A 26,443-nucleotide genomic window follows, 5' to 3' on the forward strand; every position below is an offset into this window, starting at 1 on the left:
AGATTTTTTATATATTTAATTATTTATTTTTGGCTGTGTTGGGTCTTCGTTGCTGGTTGTGGCGAGCGTGGCCTACTCTTCATTGTGGTGCACAGGCTTCCCATTGTGGTGGCTTTTCTTGTTGCAGAGCATGGGCTCTAGGTGCGCGGGTTTCAGTAGTTGCAGCATGCGGGCTCAGTAGTTGTGGCTCGCGGGCTCTAGAGAGCAGGCTCAGTAGTTGTGGCGCATGGACTTAGCTGCTCTGTGGCATGTGGAATCTTCCTGGCTCAGGGCTCGAACCCGTGTCCCCTCAATTGGCAGGCGAATTCTTAACCACTGTGCAACCAGGGAAACCCTCACATCTGTTTCTGCGTTCAATCTGTTGTGTTGATTCAAGTATAAGAAGAAAACTCAGATTCACACAGGTATGTAGTTGAAAAAATAGGAAACTCACAAGTCCCTGGAAGGGGTCTCAGTGACCCCCAGGTATCTCCAGACCACGCTTTGAGAACTGTTGCTCTAGTCAACATTGCCTCTGTCCACATCATTCCCAAAATGGAATTGAAAAGAAAATCATGGGTACCACAAACATAGCTATCATCGTTCCTATTTGACGAATGAGGAAATTGAGACTAATACCCAGTGTTCAGCCCAGGTAAAACAGCTATTACTTCTTAACAAAAATACAGACAAAAGAACTTATACAGCAAAGCAAATATTGTGGTTGGTGGTCAGGTTGGACCAGGGCATGAGGTGGAAGGGATTTTATGGTGAATGTCCAGGAATCTAGGAAAAGCCCCCTGCCTACCCTGCAGTCTGGAGGTTCCCAGAGTTGGAGAGGACTGAGCTCAATCTTGAAAGATCCTAAAGCTTTGCATATGTCAAGAGAAGGCACTTCCTAGAGGAAGGAAAAGGTGAAATGCTAGTTTACATCTGTGTAGAGCTTACGAAGTACACTGATTACAACATGTACCCCTCCTTGATCTCTTTTTTGGTAACAGATTTTGGGACATTCAGGGAGACCAGGGAGATATTTCTGGCCAGAGCAAAGTGTGAAGGAGGTAGGAAAAGTTGGACATAGATGTTGGGTTGTAGTATAGAATGAGAAGAAGTAAACGAAGTTGACACCAGGGTACAGTTTTGAAGTTTCAGGGATGGGGAGTATCAACTGTTTTTTTTTATTCATTTTGATAGGTAGCCTGGAGTAGAGAAAGGAGCTCTCCCGTTAACATGCTGTGTGACCCCAGGCAAGGTACTTACACTCTCTGATCCTCATTTGTAATATGGAGATAATGATGCTACCTCACCGAGTAGTCCCGTGAGTTAAGTGTATAAACTGTTTGGCAAATAATTGCCTTCTAGCAAAGTCATATTGAAATTAATGGTGATATGGGACTTCCCTGGCAGTCCAGCAGTTATGGCTCACTCTTCCACTGCAGGGGGCATGGGTTCAAACCCTGGTCAGAAAACGAAGATCCGCACTACATGTGGCCAAAAAAAAAAAGATTGTTTAGGATTTTCTTCTTGGGACCTCTGGTGTCTTCCTTTCCCAGTTAGAAGGTGTCAGGGAGTTCCCTGGTGGTCCGGTGGTTAGGAGTCGGTGCTTTCACTGCCTGGGTTGGATCCCTGGTCTGGGAACTGGGATCCCGCAAGCCTGGAGGCAAGGCCAAAAAAAAAAGGTGTCATAGTCACATGTTCTGTTTTCAAAAGTACCACAAAATTGCTTCAGTGTTCTTTTGAAATTAATGTGTGTGTGCGTGCATTTGCGCGTGAATGCATTTGGTTGTGTATGTACATGCGTTTGTGTATGTACCTGGTATGGATTTCATCACCTCTAGAAAACCCTAAAAAAACTCACTCAGCTAATTTTTCACACCCTTTCTAAAAACTTGCTCCATTTTTGGATAACAGCTTTATTGAGATTAAAATAATCTACCATAAAATCCAACTTTTTAAGGTATACTATTCAGTGGGTTTTAGTAGTACATGCACAAAGTTGTGCGACTATCACCACTGTCTAATTCCGGAACATTTTATCACTCAAAAAAAGACACCCAGTATGTATTAGCAGTCACCCACTGTTTATTCTCAAACTCCTCAGCCCAGGCAACAATTAATCTACTTTCTATTTGTATAGACTTCCCTATTTGGGATATTTCATATAAATTAAATCATATAACATGTGGTCTTTTGTGACTGGTTTCTTCCACTTACTATGTTTTCAAGATTCAACCGGGGCTTCCCTGATGGCTCAGTGGTTAGGAATCCGCCTGCCAGTGCACGGGACACAGGGTCAAGCCCTGGTCCGGGAAGATCCCCCACGTCACAGAGCAACCAGGCCCATACACCACAACTACTGAGCCTGCGCTCTACAGCCCGCGAGCCACAACTACTGAGCCCACGTGCCATAACTACTGAAGCCCACCTGCCTAGAGCCTGTGCTCCGCAACAAGAGAAGCCACCGCAATGAGGAGCCCGCTCACCGCAAAGAAGAGTAGCCCCCGCTCGCCACAACTAGAGAAAGCCCTCTCACAGCAACGAAGACCCAACGCAGCCAAAAATTAAATAAGTAAAATTTAAAAAAAGAAAGAAAAAAAAAGATTCAACTGTATGTAGCATGTATATAGTACTTGGATCATTTTATGGCTGAATAATATTCCACATTTTGTTTATCCATTTATCAGTTGATGGAAATTTAGGGTGTTTCCGCTTTTTGGCTATTATGAATAATGCTGCTATGAACATTTGTGTACAAGTTCTTGTGTGAATGTGTTTTCAGTTCTCTTGGGTATATACCTAGGATGGAATTGCTGGGTTGTGTTGTAACTCCGGGTTCAATCATTTGGGGAACTGCCAGTCTGTTTTTTGGAGTGGCTGCACCATTTTACATTCCTGCCAGCAGTGTATAAGGGTTCCAATTTCTCCACATCCTTGCCAATACTTCTTATAATCTGTCTTTTTGATTGTAGCCAACCTAGTGGGTATGAAGTGTTATCTCATTGTGGCTTTCATCTGCATTTCCCTGATGGCTAATGACATTGAGCATCTTTTCATGTGCCTATTGACTATTACAAAGTATATTTTCTTTGGAGGAATGTCTATTCAAATCATTTGATCATTTTTTAGTTAGGTTGTCTTTTTATTGAGTTTTAAATGTTCTTCGTACATTCTGAAAACTGGAGCCTCATCAGATACATGATTTGCAAATAACTTATCCCACTCTATGGGTTGTCTTTTCACTTTCTTGATGGCATCCTTTGAAGCACAGAAGTTTTTACTTTCAGTGAAGTCCAATTTATTTTTTTCCTTTGATTGCTTATGCATTTGGTGTCATATCAAAGAAACTGTTGGCTTAATCAAATGTCACAAAAATTTGTGCCTATGTTTCTTTCTAAGAGTTCTATAGTTTTGGCTCTTATTTAGGTCTTTGCTCCATTTTGAGTAAATTTTTGTATATGGTATGAGGTAGGGGTCCGAGTTCACTCTTTTGCATGTGGCTATCCAGTTGACCTGGCACCATTTGTTGAAAAGGTTATTCTTTCCCCTTTGAATTGTCTTGGCAAAAACTTCCTTCCTAAGCTGACATTCTCTGGGGAAATGTACTCCCAGATGAAGAACTCAAGGAAGTGGGAGCACTGTAGATTAGCAAAGCACCTTTTAGATTCAGCTGAGCGATAGCAACCACAGCAACCAACGTCCAAGAGTGACTACAATACCCCACTCTTCTAAGCACTTTATGTGCACCACTGCTTTGTATTTTTCTGACAGCAACCCTGTGCAGTAGTCTCCATTATTATATCCGTTTTACTGAAGCTCAAAAAAGTTGAATAACTTGATGCATTAGTTATGTATTGCTGCATAACAAATTACTGCCCCAAAAACTGTGGCTTAAAACAACAAACGTTTGTTAACTCTTAGGTTTTGAGGGTCAGGAAAGCCACCCTCTCATGAGGTTGCAGTGAAGATGGTTTCCTGGTCTGTAATTACCTGAAGGCTGGCTTGACTGGGACCAGAGGATTTGCTTCCTAGCTCTTTCACATGGCTGGGGGCAGGTGGTCTCAGTCCTCAGCACATGGACCTCTCCATAATGTTGCTTGTGTCTCTCCATGTCATGGCAGCTGGCTTCTCCCAGAGTGATTGAACCAAGAGAGGGAACAAGGAGTAAGCTACAGTGAATCTTATGACCTAGGCTTGGAATGTAACTTCTGCTACATTCTAATCATTAGAATTAAGTCACTAAGTACTGCCAACATTTTTTGGGAGGGGAATTAGGCTCCACCTTTTGAAGGACAGCATATCAGATAATTTGTGGACATGTTTTAAAACCACCACACTTGCCCAAAGTCAAGAAGGTTGTAAGTGTTTTAGCAGGAGAAGCCCAGCGTGCAAGCACTCATAAACCCTGGCTTGCACCACACTCCTTAACGTCCCACTGGCCAAAGCAAGTCACATGGCCAAGCCCAGAATCAACGTGGCAGAGGACAAGAGCCTACATACCAGGAGTTATAGTTCATTGGGGGACACCAGTATAAGTCTACCACAATGCAGTATCTTTTATCTCCCTCAGATATGAGACTCTTTGAAGTTCTAATATCTTTGAAGATATCTAATATCTTCAAAGTTCAAAACTTTGAAGTTTTGCAACCTGCATTGTCTCTATTTCTTTGGGTTTACTTTCTCTACCTGCTTTTAAGGCCCTGTTTTTCAGGTTAGAAGCGTTCCTCACATGCCTGATGAGTTTTGGCTGTCCTTCCATAGTCAGCCTCTAGTGAGGGGCTAAAATACTTAGAGGAGGCTCTGCGTGAGAGGAGTGGGTGGGAGGGCTTGTCTCAGGATGAGGTTCTCTGTGAGATCATCAGATCCAGACCAGCCATTTCACTGGGGGACCCCCAAATGTCAGTGCCTACAGATGTTTTGTCTTTGCTGATCAATATTCCCCAAGAAGCGTCCTCCATTCTCCTGCCTGGGGAGTAGAAGTCTGTGTGCCGGGTTCTGAGACCCAGGCTGGGGCAGGGCAAGGAGTGGGGGTCTCCATCCAGAACGCAGACTTTCACTGACTCCATTGCTTTCAGTATACCTTCCCCAGGCCACACCTGGGGGGTGTCTCCAGGGACCCAGGTGTCCCCAGATACCTGCTGCATCTATTGTTCAGCCTCGTTAGAAGGTGACCCTCCCATCACCTGCAGGCGTTGGGGAGGAAGGTGACACTCCCATCATCTTAGCTGGGCAGGATGGTGGAGCAGATTTGGGAGGATTCCAGCTGCTCCTTTGAAAGATTTTGAACTAGTTTTTTTTTTATCTCTTCAGCCCTACTTTGCACCTCTGACTACAGAGATACCTGGAGCCTCTGATTCATCAGCCCTCCTGGAGTGCTGTGCTATGAACTGGACTTTTTCTTTTTTTTTAAAATTGAAGTATAGTTGATGCATAATATATGTTACAGATGTACAGCATACTGATTCACAATTTTAAAGGTTATTTTCCATTTATAGTTATTATAAAATATTAGCTATCTTCCCTGTGCTGTATAATATATCTCCTTCCTTGTAGTAGCTTATATATTTTCTACATAGTAGTTTGTACCTCTTAACCCCTATCCCTATCTTGTCCCTCCCCGCTTCTTTCTCCCCACTGGTAACCACTAGTTTGTTCTCTATGTATGTGAGCCTGTTTCTTTTTTAATTAATTAATTAATTATATTTATTTTTGGCTGCATGGGGTCTTCATTGCTGCGCGTGGGCTTTCTCTAGTTGTGGCGAGTAGGGGCTACTCTTCGTTGCGGTGCGCGGGCTTCTCATTGCGGTGGCTTCTCTCGTTGCAGAGCACGGACTCTAGAGCGCAGGCTTCAGCAGTTGTGGTGCCCGGGCTTAGTTGCTCCGCAGCATGTGGGATTTCCCAGACCAGGGCTCGAACCTGTGTCCCCTGCATTGGCAGGCGGATCCTTAACCACTGCACCACCAGGGAAGTCCCTGTTTGTTTTTTGTTATATTCACTAGTTTGCCGTATTTTTTAGATTCCACGTGTAAGTGATATCATATTGTATTTGTCTTTCTCCATCTGATTTATTTCATCTCCAAGTCCATCTGTGTTGCTGCAAATGGCAAAATTTCTTTCTTTTTTATGGCTGAGTAGTATTCCATTGTGTGGTGTGTGTGTGTGTGTGTGTGTGTGTGTGTGTGTGTGTGTATACACATCTGGTGATTATACATATATCACATTTTCTTTATCCATTCATCTGTTGATGGAGACTTAGGTTGCTTCCATACCCTGGCAATTGTAAATTAGTGCTGGTATAAATATTGGGGTGCATGTGTCTTTTCAAATTAGTGTTTTTGGGGTTTTCGGATATATACCCAGGAATAGAATTGCTGGGTCATATGGCGAACTGGCCTTTTTCTTGTTAGCTGTTCCACCTTCACTTTTCCCACTCTGCTAAGTCACTTACCACTTCCCCCTCTGCTTTCCAGCTTCCAAAATGTTGTTGCCTTTATTCTTCCACTGCTATATCCTTTCCTGACTTCTTAGTCCTTATGGGTTTATACTTTTTTAAAAAAATTCCTCTGCTCTTACTTTAGCGGGGGGTCTAGTGGGAAAGAAGAGCTAAACACATATGTTTATTAATCTACCTGGTTTCCTTTAAAGAGCACAGCACAAATGTTTAAATAGTATATCCATCAGGAGTCAGTTGCAGTAACAGAAAAGGTTGATTCAGAGAAGTAGGTGCTTGAAACACACTGGATAAACTAGAAGAATGGGCTCAAGGCTAGTCCTCCAGGAATGATTGTCAGAACCCTGCAGAACTGATCCTGCAAGAGAGCTGCAACCTGGTTGAGAGTCAGGGACCTGTGAAATAATAAACAACTGCCAGGCCCATCTTAGCCACATTCAGAGATCAGGCTGCTGCTGCCGCACTTTCAGCTTCAAAGCCACACGGTCTGCTAGACCGATATCCGCTAAGTGGAGGCCCAGAGCAACACTGCCTCTCTCCCTTCTACACTCAGGTAAGCACTCAAGTCTTGTGTGAAGGCGTCTGATTTTTTTTTTTTTTTTTTGCCGCGCCACGCGGCATGTAGGATCTTAGTTCCCCAACCAGGGATCAAACCCATGCCCCCTGCATTGGGAGCATGGCGTCTTAACCACTGGACTGCCAGGGAAGTCCCTGAAGGCATCTGACTGGTGTAACCCCAACCTCCGAAATGCATCTGGGGGGTTTTGCTGCAAGGGAACATAAAAAATACTGTTTTTCAGCCTTCCAGCCTCTGCAGTGTAAGAAGGCAGACCAAAAGGAAGTTAGATCAGGTGTCAAGGGCATTAATCTATGTATCCACCAGAAAAGGTAAGTCAATGTGTACACACATTTTGTAACTGGACAATGAAGGATCCATTCGCATTGTTTTTCTCACCTTACCTAATTTCCTTCCTCTTAGCCTTTGGGATTAACTCTAAAAGCTTCGCCTCCTTGCCTTTGCTCAAGGGTTAGCAAACTTTTTCAATAAAAGATTGGAGAGTAAATATTTTAGGTGTTACAGGCCATATGGTATCTGTCACAAGTTTTCAACTTTTATTGTTGTAGTGAGAAAACAGCCTGAGACAACATGTAAACAAATGAGCATGGATCCAGTTAAGACTTTATTTATAAAAGCAAGTGGCCAGCTGGATTTGGCCTGTGGGCCATAGTTTGCAGACCCTGTCTTTGCTTTTTTTTTTTTTTTTCTTTTGGCCATGCTGCATGGCTTGTGAGATCTTAGTACCCCGGCCAGGGACTGAACCTGGGCCCCCGCAGTGAAAGCGCCGAGTCCTAACCACTGTACCGCCAGGGAGCTCCCCTTTCTTTGTTTATATTGTCCATTAACTCAACAGATCCTTAATGAGCACCTACTGAGTGTCAGGTACTTTCTAGGGGAGGAGATATAGCAGTAAACAGGACAGAGGGCCCCCAGCTCAGGGGAGTGACCATTCTGCCTACGGTGATGCTCTCCTCCCCACCTCCCCTTCCCTGCCTAACCCAGACTCCTATTTAATACTCTGTGTGGGTTGACCTGCCTTGACTTTCCTCCTTCCGGCCAGAGCTGATTCCCTCCCCCAGAGCTCCCATAGTGCCCTGTGTACACTGAGGTCACTTGTACCAACCTTGTGCGTGAATGTTGCATGCTTATGCATCTGGTTCCCTGCAAGACCGTGAACTCTTCAAAGGCGAGAACTGGGCCCCTCCTCACCTTGCATCGTCTGGGGCCTGGCTCAGAACCAGCCTGTGGTCCGTGGTGTTGAATTGACTTTCGGGAGTCTTTGTGGAAGCTGAGATACAAACATTAGACACAGTTGCGGGCAGTTCTGCAGTGGCCCTATTCAGGTGAGCATTTGTGTTTATCAACTGGGTTATGGTGTAATTTATGTGCACCTCTTTCAAGTGTGCATGTCGACGAATTTTGACAAATGTTTCCATCTTTGTAAATACCACCACAATCAAGATCTAGAACATTCCCTCACACCCCAAAGTTCCCTTGTCCCTCTTTGTAGTCGTCACCTCACACCCCAAGCCCCAGCCTTAGATAGTCACTGATCTACTGCCTATCACTACAGCTTAGCTTTGCCTGTTCTAAAACTTTATATAAATGGAAGCACACTGTGTATACTGTTTTATATACAGCACAATGTGTTGCTATATCAGCAATCCATTCCTTCTTATGGCTGAGTGGTATTTCATTTATGGATATACCACAGTCTGTTGATCAGATGAGAATTTCAAGGAAAAAGATATCTCTGCTCCCTCTCCCAGAACCTACCGTAGGGAACTAGGAGGGTCTTGTCTGGCCTCAAATGTACAGGCTGTGTATTAGCTCTTGTAATATTGTGATTTATATCAGGAAATACGTATTTGTTCTCAGTCCCTGTTCCTAGCACTGAGTTCCTAAGACCCTTGGCATTTCCTAAGTGAAGAGAGTGATCAAGGTGTCTTTTGTGATGTTGAGGTGACTCTTGAAATGCCCTTAGGTCACCTAAGAAGGAGGGCTGGTCACCAGTGGAAGCAACCAAGTAATTGGAGAGCTGGAACTTTCAGTTCCACCCCTCTGACCTCTGGGGAGGAAAAAGGGACAGGAGATTGAGTTCAGTCACCAATGGCCAATGATCTAATCAATCATGCCTATGTAATGAAGCTTCCATAAAAACCCAAAAAGATTGGGGATGGGCGAAGGGGGGAGGTTCAAAGAACTTCCAGGTTGATGAACATGTGGAGATCTGAGGAGAGTGGTACGCCCAGAAAAAGCATACCTTGCCCTAAGCATCTTTCCTATCTGGCTGTTCTGAGTTATATCCTTTAATAGTAATCCAGTAAGTAGTCTAGTAAGTAGAATGTTTCTCTGAGTTCTAGAGTGAGCCGCTCTAGCAAATTAATCTGAACCTGAGGGGGGCAGTAATTGGAATCACCTGTCTATAGCCACTCGGTCAGAAGCACAGGCGACAACCTGAACTTGAGATTGGCATCTGAAGTTGGAGGGGAGCAGTCCTGTAGGACTGAGCCCTTAACCTGTGGCATCTGACACTACCTCCACGTACTTAGTGTCAGAATTATAGGGCACCCAGCTGGTCTTGGAGAATTGCTTGGTGGTGAGGAAAAAATGCACATGTTGGAATTGGGAGCAGAATCTATCTCTGAATGAGGTTATCTAGATAGTTGGTGATTTGAAAGCTGCTGATGCAATTGTGACCCCTGGACCCATACCCGATGTGCTGCCAGGATTGAACATGCAATATATACCACATTTGGGCAGCCCTTTCTAGTTTATTAGTTTATTTTAATGTTTTATTTTAATGTTTATTAGTTTTTTGTTTTTAATGTTTATTAGTATAACTTGAGTTTCAAAAAATGGAAGTGGCCTGGGTGTCCCCAACCCAGGGATGCTCCTTCTGTAACTTATTATTCCAGTGTTTAGCCAGCAGGGCCTCCCCAAACTCATTCCTTCTAACTCCCCTGTACATAACTGCTACCTCTGTTCTCTCTGGTTCTGTCTTTCCCAGGGGCAGAGGGGGGCTCTTTCTGCCCTCTGTAATGAGGCTACCCACTCTCCATCTGTATCATCATAGGGATAATAGCTCCTGATCTTTAGATAACACTTTTCCACTTTAACAAGCACTGTCAGACCATTATCTCACTTAAGCTGAGCCACAGCCCTGTGATGGAGGCAGCCTGCTTATTATTTTCATTATTATTATCAATATCATTATTCTTACACTTCACAGATAAAGCAGCTGAGACTCAAAGAGGTTATGACTTCTTAAGCTTCTGGCTGGCCATCCTATGTGTTTCCTCTTGTGCCCACTGGCTTCCTGCATCATAAAGAGGGCAAGGTGCCCCTTGGGGACCCATTCTTTATTGTCACATCTGCTGAACTCATGCACGGATGAGCAGCAGCCATTTCTTGAGCTCCTGATACATAAAAGGCAGAATGTGTTCAGAAGGTAATAATAATCATCGATGACTTTTATAGACAGCGAGCCTGAATCAAGGGCTATTCTAGGCCTTGTAGAGATCTTATCTCAAATACTCCCAACTTCCATACAAGATGGGTATTATTATGCCTGTTTTACAGATAAGGATGCAGCCTCAGAGAGGCTAACTTGCCCGAGGTCCCCTGACGTGTCTCTGGAAATTCTCTACCCTCTCACTGCGTTGGGAACCGTCCACTGCGCACAGGCTGTGACCTCACACGTGCTTTGGTTTAAAAGCTGGCTCTCCCACCTGCTTGCTGTGTGACCATGAGCCTGAACGTGTTCTCTCATGTGAATAAAAGGAGGAGTCCCTCATTCACAGAGTGCTCTTCTGAGGATTAAGTGTCAGGCCCAGCCAAGGTCTGGCAGATGGGAATGATGATTAGGTACCAATCTGGGTCCTAGAAGGTGCCAGGGCCCCTGAGGGTAGAGGGCAGCATGTCTGACTGAAGCAGAGGCCATGCTTCAGTCTTGGTATTTCCGCCTTGTCAGGTGACACCAACAAAAGTTGTAGGAACTTCCCTGGGGTCCAGTGGTTAGGACTCCATGCTTCACTGCAGAGGGTAGGGGTTCAATCCTTGGTCGGGGAACTAAGATCCTGCAAGCCTCGCATGGTGCGGTGTTGCAAAAAAAATGAAAGTCTGTAGTTGCCGACTTCAGAAAATGAGGTACAGTTTGTTCCAAGTTACTTAGGTATCATAAGTCCTCTGCTGAAGCCTGTTTATTGTCTGCCTGTTTACTACAAGTCAGCACCTGCAGTTCCTGTCTTTCTCTCTCCATCTCAGTATCTAGTAGAAGATTCTTCATGGGTATAACGTTTCCTCTGTCACCCCTCGCCTGCAGGGTGAAAGTGGGCAGTTCACTAACGCCATACCACATCCAGCGGCATGTGCTGGCTTAGATAGCTTGAGCTCCAACCAGAGACAGCACTTTTTATTTATTTTTTAATGAGAGCACTGTTAAAACTGTCATCCACAATGAATGGTGTGCCACGCCCTGTGCCAGCCACAGCCCAAAGGCAAGGCACACAGCGTACAGAGCCTGGCAGCCCAGATTGGGTGCTTGCCACGTTGAGTCAAGAGGCGCTTTTGCCCCGGGAGCTTCCGCGCTCTCTTAGGTGAAGCCCAGGGTTTTCATTGGGAATCCTTTAGTGGTGACTGGGTGGTGCTGTCGAGTTCAGGGTGGAAGACTTGACTCGATTAGGGTATCTGATTCTCCACGAAGGCTCTGGACAAGCTACCTGGCTTCCATATCTCCATTAACTAATTCATTCAGAAATATCTGCTGAGCTGCTGGTATGGCCATGGCTCTGGGTTCAGGGGTGAACAAGGGCAAACCTCATGGAGCGTCCATGGGATGCATTCAGCTCCTTGCATCCAGGTCTTCTGGCTGGATTTAGATGGGGTCATTCATCTTTCCAGACTGAGTTAGGCTCAGAAGCCCTGGAGTAGCAATGGCTGTCAGCGTATACTGTCTTGTACCACCACCTTCTACCCATGACATCCCACACCTCTTGGGATCCTGAATAAGGCCCTCCATGATCTGGCTTCATCTCCCTCTCCCTTTCTGTGCTCTGTTCCTCAAATGGACCATGCTCACTCCCATAACAGGGCCTTTGCCCATGCTGTTCCCTTTGGCTGTTCTCTGTGATGTACAGACTTTAAGGTGACCCCCCATGACCCCTAACTCCTGGTGTTCACACCCTTGAGTGAGGGTGGGACCTGTGACTTGCTTGTAACCAATAGAATATGGCAAAGGTGACAGAATGTCGCTTTTGTGATTGTGTTGTGTAAGACTCCATCTCGCTAGAGCCTCTGCACCTTCCCTAGTCAGGCCTCCATGTGAGAACACAGCCCTGCCTCATACCTTGATTACAGCCTTGCAGAGGACCCAGCTAAGCTATGCTAGGACTCCTGACCCAAAGAAACTGTGAGATAGCAAAGGTATTCTTTTTTTTTGGCTGTACCATGCAGCTTGCAGGATCTTAATTCCCCAACCAGGGATTGAAACTGGGCCCTTGGCAGTGAGAGTGCTGAGTCCTAACCATTGGGGCTCCAGGGAATTCCCACAAAGGTATTCTTTTAAGTTGCTAAGTTTGTTGTTTAAAAAAGAAAAAGCTGCGTAAATGTGTTACTATTTTCTATATGCAGCGTAGAAAACCAACCTATTCTCTAACATTCACCTAGCTTACTCCTACTCATCCCTTACCATTCCCATCCCACCGAGATGAGTTTTCTCATCAGCCAAGATGCCAAGGCCTGATCTCCTTGTTAGAGGCTCTCGTGCCATTGTGTGCCTCACCTCCACATGACTTATACATTTATAACTGTGTGATTATTTAATTAATAACTGCCCCCCCTCCACCACCACCCCCAGATTGTAAGTGCCATGAAAGCACCTTGTCATGGTCTCTTCATTTCCCCAGGGACTAGCACAGTGCCTGGCACATGTAGGTGTTCAGTAAGTATGTGTTGAATAAATAAATGATTTATAGGACATTCAGGGTCAAAAGGAGTGAAGGGATAGGCAGGGGCTGGACTGTTCAATGGTTAGAGGCTAAAATGACTTGGGTGGAAAGTGGATATTGTAGTCCTAAAAACTCACTTTTATTGTGACCTAGCTGGACAACTGAAGCTACAGGTGTATTTGGGGGCATCCTTGGTGGGAATGATCTGTGTCCATACAACAGTCACACGAGCCACCCCATGGCTTGGCATGAGGGTGTTTCTCTTGGAAGCTCCAGACTCCTTCCTCCTTCCAGAAGAACATCTTGTATTTTGACCATCAGGCAATTCTCTTAACAATGTCCTTCCTATGAGTCAGAAAAGGGAAGACACAGGCGGAGAAAGGGAGGGTGTGGTTAGGTGGAGGGAGCTCCAGCTTGGCAGTTTCAGTGAGGCCCACGAAACGTCAAATAGCTTGCTCCAGAAATAGACAGAAAGGTGAGTACATGGCATGCTGGTCACTGAATTATATTCCCTCCAAATTCATTTACTGAAGGCTTAACCCGCGTGTGATCACATGTGGAGATGGGCCTATAAGGAGGCAATTAAGGTTAAAAGAGCTCACAAGAGTTGTGTCCTAATCCTGTAGGGCTGGTGCCTTGATAAAAAGAGGCAGAGATGCCAGAGCTCTGTCTCCACCATGTGAGGATACAGGGAGAACGTAGCCATCTGCTAGTCAGGGAGAGAGATCTCACCAGAAACCAAATGGACTGGTCCCTTTACCTTGAACTTCCCAGCCTCTAGAACTGTGAGAAAATAAATTCATGTTGTTTAAGCCACCCAGCATATGGTGTTTTGTTATGGCTGCCTGAGCCAATTAAGACATGGGGTTATCTAGAAGGCTGTATCTTATGCTATAAAAATAAGGTTGAGGGGCTCCAGAGTTCAGGTCAGTGTTTTCCTGTCTCTCCAAATGGACTTTCTGTGCCTCCCCTGATGTTTTGGCGTCAGACATTACATATGCCCAAGTTTACCCTCTCTAGGGCTTAAGGCCCTTCCCAGTTTATTGAGGCCATGTTTTCCTCCTTTCCTTCCATCCAAGCTTTTAGAAGGAGTTGTCTGCCCTTGCCGATCGCGCTTCCGTTTCCAGGCATCCACTCTTCGGCCACTTCAGTTGAGCCTCCATCCTGCCATTGCACAGAAGCTGCTTCCATGCCACATCCAGTGGGTACTTTTGGTCCTCATTTGACTGTTCTCTTTTTCTTAACTCTTTCTCCCCCCTTGCATTTCAGGGATTTCTCGTCGCCCCTTCCTGGCATCACCATTTTGGTCTTCATCTACTATCTGCCACCTACTGCCCTTCATGTAAATGTTGATGTTCCCCGGGTTTTGCCCTTGGTCCTCTTGCCTTTTCGCCCCACATCGCCCTAAGGTGAGCTCGCCCCCTCCTGCTGCTTCAGCTTCTGCCGATGGCTCCCATATCTTGTAGCTTCAGCCCACAATTCCTTGCTGAGCTCCCATCTCAGATTTTAACTGCCACATGGATGTCCTTCAAGCACATCTAACTGTACATCCTCTAAATCAGGGGTCCCCAACCCCCGGTCCGAGGCCTGTTAGGAACCGGGCCGCACAGCAGGAGGTGAGCGGCGGGCAAGTGAGGGAAGCTTCATCTGCTGCTCCCCGTCGCTCGCATTACCGCCTGAACCATCCCCCTCACCCCTTCCATGGAAAAATCTGTCTTCCACGAAACCAGTCCCTGGTACCAAAAAGGTTGGGGACCGCTGCTCTAAATCGAGCCTGCTGCTCCCCCTCTGCTCCAAATCCTCTCCCACCTCCTGCATGCCCTTTCTTGGGACATGGCACCATCAGCCTCGGCTCACTCCAGCCAGAGACTAAAGGTCAACCTCGATTTGTCTTTTGCTCACCCCTCATATCTAATCAGTCACAGTGACCTATGTTTTCTGACGTAAGTATTTACGTGCATCCACCTGTTTCTCTCTTTTCTGCCTTAGTCCCATATGGACGGCCTGAAAGATTCTGATGTATCTGTTGTCTCTGTATGGCACTTTTTTTTTTTTAACCAGGCAACGAGAAAAGGGTATTGGATGCATGGAGGAAGCGGTCTTATGCTTTTTTTACGCTGGGTTGATGTCTGGAATTGTAGGATTTGGTGGATTGTTAATGAACTCTTGTGTCACTGGAGGCATTCAAGGTGAGGTTTGGGGAGCCCTTGTGCAGGATACTGTAGTGGGGTCTACTGCTTTCGGTATGAGGTAGGGCTGGACCAGACGTGGCACTCTGGTTGACCACATCTAGCTCGCAGATGTATTTTATTTGGCTCACATATGGTTCAAAACCACCTAATGAATTTTCCACATTAAAAACCTAGAGATTTCCACATAAAAAGTGGATTTCTAGCTTTTCTTGAAAAATCAAATTTAATAATTCTTGGCCCAGAGCAGATCATCAAGACTGGATGCTGATTTACCGCTGCCCCATCTGGTGGACCACCTTCCAGTCTCCACCTGCCTACTTCACTCACTCATGCTACTGCCTGGACCCCAGAAACATCTGAGTTTGCTCTACCTGAACCTGATATTCTCAAGTTTTCATGTAGCCTATGATTTTACATTATTGTATGTAGGCAATGGAGGAAATTCCCTTGGGACTTCCTCTAGGTTCTCCCCTCTCACCGATCCTAGTAAATCCACCTTCCCTAGTCTCCTCAGTAGGAAGCATTACTAAACCCATCTGCTTTTTGCCTCTTTTCTCACTTCCCTTTCTCATTCACCCCAATCACCATCCTGTTTCTAATTCTCCTCCGGCTCAGCCTTTAGCTATGAGGTCCACTGCATTCCAATAGCGTGTCTCTTCAAAGCCCAGGCTTCTCAGGCATTTCAGTAAAGACTCTGTGTGCCTGTGTCTTGCCGTTGCTCTGGAAGTTACAAGAACTTTAGAATAAGACATCAGAAGACAGATGAGTGGGATGTTCTTATATAAGATTCTGAAGGTCCCCTAACAAGTGCAGATGAGCTAAAGACAGTCCAGGGAGACGGTGGACCAGTTAAGAATGCATTCAGCTGCAGGTAATAAAAAACTCTCCTCTGGGGCTTCCCTGGTGGCGCAGTGGTTGAGAGTCCACCTGCCGATGCAGGGGACACGGGTTCGTGCCCCGGTCCGGGAAGATTCCACATGCCGCGGAGCGGCTGGGCCCGTGAGCCATGGCCGATGAGCCTGCGCGTCTGGAGCCTGTGCTCCGCAACGGGAGAGGACACAACAGTGAGAGGCCCACGTACCGCAAAAAAACAAACAAAAAAACCCCCCAAAAACCTCTCCTCAAAAGCCTGAATGAAAGCCACGTAATAAGATGCCCAGAACTCTGAGGTTGCTGGAGTTGATTCAGGGTCCCTCTGTCATGGTCAGAAGATGGCACCCAAGGCTGCAGCTATTACATTTACATTCAAGGCAGGAAGAAAGTTGTCTCATTGTATCAGGAAAGTAAACACTTGCCCAAATACCCCCAGCTGACTTCTGTTTTTATTTCATTAGTGTTATGAGTGGAATTGTGTCCTCCCAGGAAAATATATGTTGGAGTCCTAACTCCCAGTACCTCAGAATGTGACCTCATTTGATGATTGTATCTTTTTTTTTTTTTTTTTTGGCCGCACTGCATTGGTATGTGGGATCTTCGTTCACCGACCGGGGATCAAACCTGAGCCCTCAGCAGTGAAAGCGCAGAGTCCTAACCACTGGACTGCCAGGGAATTCCCTGAAGATTGTATCTTTAAAGAGGCAAGCAAGTTAAAATGAGGTCATTAGGGTGGGTTCTAATCCAATAGGGTGTCCCTGTAAAAAGGGGAAACTTGGACACAGAGGGAAGGCACAAAGGGAAGGCAATGTAAAGATACATTGGGAGAAGATGGCCATCTACAGGCCAAGGAAAGAGACGGAAGTAGATCCTTCCCTCCCGGCCCTCAGAAGGAACCAGATTTCCTTCTGGAAATCAGACAACTTGATTTCAGACTTGTAGTCTCCAGAACTGTGAGACAATAAACTTCCATTGTTTAAGCCACCCAGTCCATGGTACCTTGTTATGGCAGCTCTAGGAAACTGATACTGTTGACCAGGCCATGACACAAGGTCTCCCCTAGTTTCAAGAGAGGCACAGAAAGCGAGTGTGTAGTTGGCATATTGCTGCCCCAAACAAAAGTGGATTCTATTGATGAGAAAAAAGAAGGGCGTGGATGTTGGAATAGCAACCGATAGCATCAAACAACATCCTGGGGAGTCAGAGGCAAGACAAGCTGATCTACAAGAAAGTATGAAGAGAATGGATGAATTAATGATTCCCTGGCCTGCTGATAAATGAATGGTTGATCAATAAACACTTCCTAAGCAGGTAGGGTCTGCAGCCCTGTGCCATGTAGAGGATACTTCCACAGTCAGTCTCAACCCTTCATAATTAGACTCTGGACACAAAATCTTTAAATCATATTTTCCTGGACCCCAGTAGTTTGAGCATGAAAAACAAGATTTATTTCTTTGGCTTAATCTCTACCTGTTAAAATGTAGGAAACCCTACCCCAAATCCCTCCCTTGGGCAGAGATCACTAATCGTTCCCCAGTGTCCATTTTCCCCTTCTTTTTAGCAATAAAATTCACAAGCTTTAGCTGGGCACATGAACACTCAGACATGGACTACATTTTCCAGCCTCCCTTGTAGTTAGGTGTGACCAGGACCAAGTCCTGGCCACGGGATGCAAAAGAGAGTGCTACGGAACTGACTGAAACTGAGTCCCCCTAAAACTGAGTCCCCTTCCCGAGTTTATGATTAATCTCTCTATCCAAAACTTGATTCCCTTGCTTGTCTCCTCTGAACTCAATCCCTTTCTTGTCCCCTCTAACCTCAATCCTGTGCTAACTGAACACCCATTAACCAGAGTCAGATGACTAAGATTGCTGCTGCCGATAACATCGTTAATGTACTAAAATTGCTGTTGTAGAAATCATTGACGTATAAACTCAGGCTGTTTCTCCAAGGCAAGATGAGCTCACAGACCCCTGAGCCATGGACCACCTGGCCAAGAACTGTAAACCAGAGACATCCTGATTCCCGAAACCATGATTAAGAAATGTCACAAGGTGATTAATCCCAGCCCCTTTGTTCTTCCCCCTTAAAACATCCCTAACTCAAAGACCAAGCTGGAGTGGATCTGAGACTTGTCTCCCACTCCCTTGCTGGGCATCCTGCAAATAAACACTTACTTTGCTGCAAATACCTGCTGTCAGAGTTTGGCTTTCTGCGGCTGTGGCACATGAGCCCTCCTTAAAGTTTGTATCTTGGGAACCTTTGGTACCTTTGCTTAGTCTCAGCCCTGCCAGGAGTCATAGCATTTTCATTAAAAAACTTAAATATATGCTTGTTCTGTCCTAATTGCTAGGAATTCACTGCTAGGAATTCTTCCTATGGCAATAAACGAGCAGGGCTCTAAACCATGTGTACAAAGTGATCATATATGTAAATATGAGACTGGAAGGGCATGCATCCAAATGATAACAGAGGTTATCTCTCTTTGAGAGATAGGGTTATAGGTGATTTTTTTCCATTGTATTTTGTGTATGTGTGTGAGTGTTTTGCAAATTTTCTGCACTCGGCAAGTAATATTTTTGTAGTTAGGGGGAAAAAAACATTATTTAAAATATTTTTAAACTGTCCCTCTTTTCTGGGTGACCCATCGTGCTTGGGCTAAGCATGTTGCTGTACTCTTCCCTTCTGGGCAGCACTTTCCCATGAGGCTCTCTGATCCCTTATGCCAATAGCCCCACAGAGACTCAGCCCACAAAGCTCTCAGGCAGACAGGCCCAGACATATCTGAATCCACAGACAGGTTGGGACAAGCCTGCTGGGGGTGCTGTCTTCTCTGAGGGCACTGTGGGAGGGGATATGAGAATTAAGTAGGGGTGTAGGCCTTAAAGGCCCCTCCCCAACTTCTACCTCCTCCCCCAACTCATTCCCAGGGGTAGCTTGGGGAATTGACACCCTTGTGGATGGAGTCTGGTGGACAGGGTTTGAATCCCTGACTCTGCCAGGTACAAGCCATGTGACTCTGGGCAAGTCATTTCATCTCTGTCCTCAATTTTCACATCCTTAAAATGGAGATAACACTGGAAGTTACTGCACAGTGGTCTTTTCTGGAGCCAGTAAGAAGATGTATGTGAAGTGTGGCTCCCAGTCTGGCACGAGGCGACCCAACAGAGGCAGGTGTTGACATTGTTATTGACACCCCGGTGGATGTGTCTCCCACATCTCAAACACAGCATTGGACATGCTGAACTCTTTCTTTTTTTTTTTTTTGCGGTACGTGGGCCTCTCACTGTTGTGGCCTCTCCCGTTGCGGAGCACAGGCTCTGGACGCGCAGGCTCAGCGGCCATGGCTCACGGGCCCAGCCGCTCCGCGGCATGTGGGATCTTCCTGGACCGGGGCACGAACCCGTGTCCCCTGCATCGGCAGGTGGATTCTTAACCACTGCGCCATCAGGGAAGTCCCTGTATGTTCTTTTAGTGTCTGTCTCTAATACCAAATTAAACACTCCAGGAAAGCAGGGACCGTGTTTCTTTTGCTAAATACTGTATCCACAACACCTAGTACAGTACTTGGGGCAAAGTGTACATGAAATACAATATTTGTTAGAAGAATTAGTTAAATATCAGAATAAAACATCTCTATATGTTAGTTGTTAGTATATGTGCTATATAAACTTGCAGAAGGGACTTCCCTGGTGGTCCAGTGATTAAGACTCCGTGCTCCCAGTGCAGGGGGCCTGGGTTCAATCCCTGGTCAGGGAACTAGATCCTGCATGCCACAACTAAGAACCCACATGCCACAACTAAAAGGAGCCTGCATGCTGCATCGAAGATCCCGTATGCCCGTGCAACAGCTAAGACCTTGAGCAGCCAAATAACTAAATAAATATTAAAATATTTTTAAATAATTAAAAAAATATAGCCCCCTTAGGAACATTAAAACAAACAAACAAACAAACAAACTTGCAGTAAATGGTATAGGAATTTGGATCAGTGAGAATTTATTCTGGGCTAGTTTGACCTGATAAATCACCTTGGAAGAGCAGTAAACATCCATCTATCTATCCATCTACCCATATAGCAATCCACCCATCAATCCATTTATTCACTCATCCATCCACCCACTTGCCCAACTGTCCATCCATCATTTCACCTAATGTTCACGGAACATTTATGCACATTGACTCAAAACGTTGAAAGGTGGGGATCTAATGTAAAACATCGTGATTTTAGTTGATAATACTGTATTGTAAAATTAAAACTTGTTAAGAGAATTGAACTTAAATGTTCTCACACATAAAAAAGAAGAGAATAAATATGGGAGGTAATGGATGTGTTAATTAACTAGATGGGGGAAACCTTTCACAATGTATATCTATACCAAGTCACTACGATGTATGCTTGAAATATCTTACAATTTTATATATCATATATAATTCTATAAAGCTGAAATTTAAGAAATGCTGAAGGAGGGAAGGGGTAGATTTGGAGCTTAGGATTAACAGACACACCCTACTATATATAAAATAGATAAACAACAAGGACCTACTTTATAGCACAGGGAACTACATTCGACATCTATAACACACATACATATATATTACCTATAATGGAAAAGAATCTGAAAAAGAATATATATATGTATAACTGAATCACTTTACTGTACACCTGAAACTAACACAACATTGTAAATCAACTATATTTCAGTTTATTTATTCATTTATTTATTTTTAAAAATTTTATTGGGGCATAGTATTTTATATATAGCAGTGTGTATATGTCAATCCCAATCTTCCAATTTATCCCTACCCACACCCCCTCACTCCCTAGTAACCATAAGTTTGTTTTCTATATCTGTAATTCTATTTCCATACTTCAATTTAAAAAAATGCTGAGAGAACCAAGCCATCACCTAGTACAGTGGCTCATAAGCATTTTTGACATTGATTTACAGTTTAAAAATCCCACACTTATATCATGACTCAGTATGTTCATACATATGTATAAGATGGAAACAAAAGTTTTGTTAAATAATACCCTTACCACATGTGAATCTCCCTGTTGTATTCTATTCTATTCTATTCATAAGAAATGTTGGTATTACCCACTGTGGTTGGCAGTTTCTGAAAAGGCTCGCAATGTTTCCAACCCCCTGATATTCATACGCTATGTAATCCCCTCCCTTTGAGTGTGGGCTGGACCAAATGACCTGCATCTAATGAACAGAAAACAGCAAACATGATGAGATGTCACTTCCAGGATTAGGTTAAGAAAGACTGCGACTTCTGTCTTGCTAGCACTCTCTCTTGCTGACACTCCCTCTTGCCCTCTTACTGGCTTGCTTAGATAAAGCAAGCTGCTATGTTGAGGGATGTGCTATGGAAAGGCCACATAGCAAAGAACAGAGGGAGGTTCTTGCCAACAACTTCTGAGGATTTGAGGTCTTAGTCCAACAGGATTAAGAGGATTCTGGGACTTCCCCGGTGGTCTAGTGGGTAGGCCTCTGTGCTCCCAATGCAGGGAACCCGGGTTCAATCCCTGGTCGGGGAACTAGATCCTGCATGCCGCAACAAAGATCCTGCGTGCCGCAACAAAGATCCTGCGTGCCGCAACAAAGATCCTTCGTACCGCAACTAAGACCCAGCGCAGCGAAAATTAACTAATTAATTAATTAATTTTAAAAAAGAGGATTCTTCCCAGTCAAGCCTCCAGAGACAGTGAGAGACAGTGAGAGAATCAGAGCCCAGGGACCCAGCTAAGCCATGCCCAGATTCTTTTTTTTTTTTTTATGCCCAGATTCTTGACCCATAGAAACCACGATACGATAAACGTTGTTTTAGCCACTAAATTTTGGGTAATTTGTTATGCATCAATAGATAACTAATACAGATACTAAATTGGCTTCTCAACCTGCTGATGAGTATTGACCTATAAATTTGAAAACACTGATTTAGTTCTAGATGCAAGTACTGTGCTGGGCATCAAAGAGAGATTCGAGGAGGAATAAGTCCCAGTCATTGCATTTAAAGAGCTTTTAGTGTTTTTCGAGCATCTGAAAATTTAATAGGATGCATGTATTTCTGGGGCAGAGTTCAAAGACAGTAGAAGTAAATGAGAGGTTCACCCAGGCTGAGATAGTCCATTGTGATGAGCACAGAGATATCCTGGTTGGGGGGTCCTTATAGGGGAAAACACTGTCTTCACAGGAGGATCCAAAGGGATTTCTGTACCCAGAAAGGCTTGGAAGAGAGAGGATGTGCCCACGAAAAACTCTGCTCAGGGGAAGGATCAAAGCAGCCATATCTTATTTCCACTGTGGTTAGAGTCTGAGGATTACTCAGGAGGCTGGGAGTAGGGGAGGGGGGAGGATGACAAGGGCCATTGTAAGGAGTAAATGAGTAAATATGTGTAAAATGCTTAGAATGGTGCCTGATGCATACTAAGTGCTCTGTGTTGTTATTCCTGTTGTTTTGTTATAGCTGTCTGGTCCTGCCCCTAGCAGTGTTCATCAACAACTGGCAAATTACCAGAGCCAATGGTTTTCCTCAGTTCCTCCCCTCCTCACCTCCCTGCAGCACCTGGCTCTGCTGCCCAAGTCTCCATGGAAGCTCTCCAGACCCACACATTTTGGCAGCCCACTCTGCCCTCTCTGGCCGGCTGACTTCTCTTCTCTCACCCTCAGCGTCCACCTTCAGATGTTCCTCTAGTCTTCATCCTCAGACCTTGCCACTTCTCACTGTGCCCACCCCTCCCTGCTCTCTGAGGATCCTCCTCTCGCATGCTTTCAACCAGGGCCTCTGACCTATGAAACTGTAGCCTTGACCTCCAGCCCTCTGGGTCTCCTGACCCCTACTTCCAAGACTTTGTTGGACGGCCCCAAACGGACATCCCCTTAACATCCTTCCCAACATCCCCTAAATCCTCCTCCTCTTTATTCACCCTAGACCAGCAAGTCCTCCTGGTACCTTTTTCTCTTTTTTTTTTTGGCTGCACTACGGGGCATGCAGGATCTTAGTTCCCCAACCAGGGATCGAAACTGTGTCCCCTGAAGTGGAAGTGCGGAGTCCTAACCACTGGACCGCCAGGTAAGTCCCCCTCCTGGTACTTGAATCCTGTGCAGGGCACAGCCTAGTCCCCCACACCTGACACCTCTCCCATACACTTTCCTCCTTCATCCCTACATCACTTTCCAAGTGCTGCAGAGTCTATCTCAGAAGCATCTCTGAATCTGTTCTTTTTTTGTCCCCTTTACAACTTCCCTAAATTTGGCCCCGTCTTCCTCACACAGACCACCAAAAGGGCTTTTTCGTGGGTCCTTCCATGGTTTTGAGAATGAAAATATTGACTGCCATATCAGTGAACAAAGGATGTTGCAGCCTTCAAGCCATTACAATACAGCCGCCCCGAGGGAACTCAGGATGGAGACAAAGGGGCTGCCCACTGCCAAGCCCATCTAGCAGTCAGCTGCTGCAGCCACCCCGACGGTTCACAGAAGGAAACTCAGGATGAGAAAACACAGGCTACCAGCCCCAGATAGCTGCTGTAGTGCTTATCAAAGGAATGATTTCAGTGAGCCCAGGCTCTTGCATCTTTCCATACATAGGAAAGTGCTAAATTCCTTAACTTGAGATATCTGGTTTTCTTTTATTAACAGTGATCTTTAATGTTCTGACTACCTGGTTTTATTGCAAAAACTTCCATATGTTCTGGCATCCCTGCTTCCTCTTCAGAGCAGTCTCTCAGCATTATTTGAGATGCTGTCTCCTGGGTTTGAAGTCCTAAGAATGTCCACCGAATAAAACATAACTCTCAACTTTTAGGTACTGCATTTTTTTCAGTCGACAGTGCAGTGTTTATACGTGCCAGATATGGAGTTAGGCTACCTGAAATTGAATCCTAATTCTACCACTTAGTAGCTGCATGACCTTTGACAAGCTCTTTAACTTCTCCATGGCTTGGTTTCCTCATCTTTAAAATGGGGCTACTAACAGATGTGGGGTGTGTGTGTGTGTGTGTATGTGCGTGTGTGTGTGTATGTATTTAAGTATGTATGTATGTATGTAAAGACTGAATAGATAAAATAGGGTGCTTGGTGGAAAAAGTGACATTTTAGGTATAAACCAGCATTGTTATTGTTATCATTATTGTTTCAAATAATCCCATGCTCTGTTCCTTCCTCCCATAATGCTTCCATAATCACACCACTCCCTTGCTCAAAGGCTTTCAGAGCTCTTCCATTATCTACTGTGGGAGACTGATGCAGTTATGGTCCCAATATGTTTACTCCTCCCTGTAATCACACCCTTGGTGCCCTTGGTGTCCGTATTGACTCCAGGCTTGGCCATGTTTTGGTTAATCGGATAATAGAAAATCTGTGCCACTAGCAGAGGCTTAAAAAGTGCTTTTGCTGTGTGTTTGCTTTTTAGCCTGGGCTGGCCCCCTGGGAGATAAGAGACCATGTGGAGCAGAGGCCCCTCAACCCACAGCCTGCCTTCTGCCAGACACAGGAGTGAAGCTGTCCTAGACCAGCCAGCCTCAGCCAGGTGCCAGCTGACTGCAGAGACCAGCCAAGCCAGTTCAGATGGAACTGCCCAGCTGAGAGAAATAATACACATTTGTGGTTGTAAGCCACTAACTCTCAGGGAGGTTTTTTGCAAAGCAGGAGCTAACTGAAACACCCAGTAAATCGAAATCAAGTACCCCCTCATCATTCTGGCAGCAAAGGCTCTCACGGACAGCTCAGTGCACCCTTTCCTACTATTGCCACTGCTTCCTTACCCCCCACCCCAAGCCTCAGGAATGCTCTCTGTGCTCCCTGACTTCTAAGTCTTTGTTCAAGCTGAGTCCTCATCCGGGAATTGTCTTCTCTCCTCTTCTCCTTTCCCACTCTCACCCCCTTCTTGCTCCTCTCTGCCTATTGAAATGCAGCCCATCCTTTAAGATTTATTCAAGTTATCATTTTTTTCCTGCAGTTGGTGGGCACACTGGGAGCAGCCTGTCCTTGAAACTCTTTACTTGGTACCTGCTGAACTCAAATTTCTCTTTGTTTCAATACAACAGTCTTTCCTAAGGAGCTGATTCTTAGAGCTCCAGGAGCACTGATGTGAGAGTTATTGACTTTTCAAATCTTGTTCAATCATTTTGAATTAACCAAGGCACTGGTATGCTTTACAATCTCCCTAACACTTGCTAGACCCCTTTTATAACAAAGAGAACATCCCCAGAAGCAGGCCTTTAGCAGGCAACAATAATTTGCTATAATTTAATAACATTGATTCATTTTAATTATATTTTTTAATGTTTTCCACTTTTATTGAGATATAATTGACTTAGTGTTTATTTTTAAGGTTACTTTCTATCTATGGCAAATGATACTGGTTTCCATTTGCAGTAATGATACAAAGTTTCCTTTTAAAATAAACATTTTAAAAAATTGAAGTATAGTTGATTTACAATGTTGTGCTAGTTTCAGGTGTACAGCAAAATGATTCATATATATATATTCTTTTTCAGATCCTTTTCCATTATAGGTTATTATAAGATATTGAATATAGTTCCTGTGCTATACAGTAGGTCCTTGTTGTTTATCTATTTTATTTTCATTAATTTTTATTGGAGTATAGTTGCTTTAGTTGTGTTAGTTTCTGCCGTACGGCAAAGTGAATCAGTTATACATATACATATATATACTCTTTCTTAGATTCCCTTCTCATTTAGGTCACCACAGAGCATTGAGTAGAGTTCCCTGTGCTATACAGTAGGTCCTTATTCGTTATCTATTTTATATATAGTAGTGTGTATATGTCAATCCCAATCTCCTAATTCATCCCACCCCCCACTTTCCCCTCTTGGTAACCGTAAGTTTGTTTTCTACATCTGTGACTCTATTTCTGCTTTGCAAATAAGTTCATCTGTACCATTTTTCTAGATTCCATATATAAGCGATATTATATGGTATTTGTCTTTCTCTCTCTGGCTTACTTCACTCTGTATGACAGTCTCTAGGTCCATCCATGTTGCTGCAAATGGCATTATTTCATTCGTTTTTATGGCTGAGTAATATTCCACTGTATATATGTACCACATCTTCTTTATCCATTCATCTGTTGAAGGATATTTAGGTTGCTTCCATGTCCTGGCTTTTGTAAATAGTGCTGCAAAGAACATCAGGGTGCATGCATCCTTTCAAATTATGGTTTTTTCCAGAAGTATGCCCAGCAGTGGGATTGCTGGATCATATGGTAGCTCTATCTATTTTATATATAACAGTGTGTATCTGTTAATCCCAAACTCCTAATTTATCCCTCCCTCCCCCCCTTCCCCTTTGGTAACCATAATTTGTTTTCTAGGTCTGTGAGTCTATTTCCATTTTGTAAATAAGTTAATTTGTATCATTCATTTAGATTCCACATATAAATGATATCATATGATATTTGTCTTTCTCTGT

General features: G+C 44.6%; 1 long non-coding RNA gene across 9 annotated transcripts in view; it reads left to right on the forward strand.

The window, feature by feature from the left end:
- LOC109550153 (uncharacterized) overlaps nt 1-26,338 on the forward strand; it is a 28,622-nt gene extending 2,284 nt beyond the window's left edge. For 3 of the 9 annotated variants that reach the window (XR_012326706.1, XR_012326704.1, XR_012326699.1), the window contains exons 3-7: nt 301-404; nt 1,174-1,231; nt 2,206-6,980; nt 7,228-8,329; nt 14,204-26,338. This is a non-coding gene — a long non-coding RNA (uncharacterized lncRNA). Of the gene's footprint in view, nt 1-300; nt 405-980; nt 1,041-1,173; nt 1,232-2,205; nt 6,981-7,227; nt 8,330-14,203 lie in introns of all 9 variants that reach the window. The other 6 variants (XR_012326700.1, XR_012326702.1, XR_012326703.1 and 3 more) reach the window with 6 other exon arrangements.
- Nucleotides 26,339-26,443: the final 105 nt, after the last annotated feature.

This window comes from Tursiops truncatus, chromosome 16, assembly GCF_011762595.2.
Source record: "Tursiops truncatus isolate mTurTru1 chromosome 16, mTurTru1.mat.Y, whole genome shotgun sequence".
Taxonomy (NCBI): Eukaryota; Metazoa; Chordata; class Mammalia; order Artiodactyla; family Delphinidae; genus Tursiops; species Tursiops truncatus.